The sequence below is a fragment of the Mesocricetus auratus genome, unplaced genomic scaffold (assembly GCF_017639785.1).
Source record: "Mesocricetus auratus isolate SY011 unplaced genomic scaffold, BCM_Maur_2.0 Super-Scaffold_100014, whole genome shotgun sequence".
NCBI classification, from domain to species: domain Eukaryota; kingdom Metazoa; phylum Chordata; class Mammalia; order Rodentia; family Cricetidae; genus Mesocricetus; species Mesocricetus auratus.
This window is the reverse complement of record NW_024429197.1, coordinates 35,532,363-35,533,832: the sequence shown is the minus strand read 5'-3', so window position 1 is coordinate 35,533,832 and position 1,470 is coordinate 35,532,363.

The window sequence follows — 1,470 nt, the reverse complement described above, 5'->3', positions numbered from 1 at the left end:
AACATAAAAGCTGCCCTCACTGTGGAAAGTCCCTTAAGTAGTTTATCTATGATTTCATAAAGCTGTGTAGTTTCTTTGCCAAACCAGGAGTGCCTACCACCCAGCATGCTGATGAGGGGGGGATGGGGGCTGAGAAGGATGCTGATGAGGGGGGATGGGGGAGCTGAGAAGGATGCTGATGAGGGGGATGGCAGGGGAGACCTGAAAGGATGTTAATGAGGAATGGTGGGGGAGGGGGCAAGGAGGCTGAGAAGGATGCTGATGAGGGAGGGGGCAGGGGAGGCTGAGAAGGAGAAAACCCCTCTTGCTCTGGGATAAAGGAATTCTGGGGATTTCAAAGTCACTGGAGCATGACTGGAATTCTAATAAAATGAAGTTTTGTAGTGTGTGTGTGTGTGTGTGTGTGTGTGTGTGTGTGTGTGTGTGTGTACTGGGAAGTGAATACAGGCTGTGCCTGGGGAAGGTGCCCAAGTTGTTACAGGAACAGCCACTGAAGACTTTATCCCCCAGCCAGGCCTTTTGCCTCCTGGAGTTTGTAGCAGGCTTGCATGCCAGCTGGAGATGTCACTGGAAGGAAGTGGTTCTCCAACTCCCAGATCCCTAGGCTGGGAGGTCCCTCTCTGAGAGTTGCCACACTCTGGCCTAGTGGTCCTGGCTGTCTTCAGTCTATGCTTTACAGCAGGGAACATTTGGGAGAGGGGGCTGGAAGGAACCTTGCTGCCCATACAACCTCTGGGAAATGAAATGAGGAAGGCCCCATGGCTAACCAGGAAGAGAAGGCCAACGTCTCCTGCCCAGAAACTCTGCAGCCCTCAGCTCAGTGTCTCTCTCTCTCCACAGACGCCATGACATTTTCCCACAGGAACAACTCTCAGGACCCTGTGCGCCCACATCTCCACAGAGTGTCAGTGAACTCTCTAGAAAGCCTTTTGCTTCAAATGGTTGCAAAGCTCTTCCTGCATTAGGGGCAATGGTCTCTGTATGATGTGGAGAGGGTGATGATAGGGTGGGGTGACCAGGGTAACACATTATTCTTACATTTGTTTCAGTTACAAGGGCTCTGTCACCTTGTGTGATTGCCTTTACCCCTCCGAGGCTCATTTGTTTTCTCAGCAGCACTGAGGGGAGGGGATTCTGATACGATACAACCCAGGAATATTGTAAGAATGCAACAAGAATTCTTAGAAAGCATTCCATTTTAAACGGACCAAATCCCAACAGATGCTATTATTTCCACTTTCGGTTTCAGAGTGCAGATACTTGCTGCTCTGGTTATGACTTGGAGTGAGTATCCAAAGGTTCATGCTCTGGAAGCTTAGCCCTTTGTAATGGAGCTGAGAGCTGGTAGAGTTTTAAGAGGGGTGACCTAGCAGCAGCTGAGGAGGTGGTCGAATGCCACCCTCTGAAGGACCAGTTCTCAGAGACTGGACTGGCTCTTGCAAGAATAAATCATGTTGGAGCAAGGCCTGG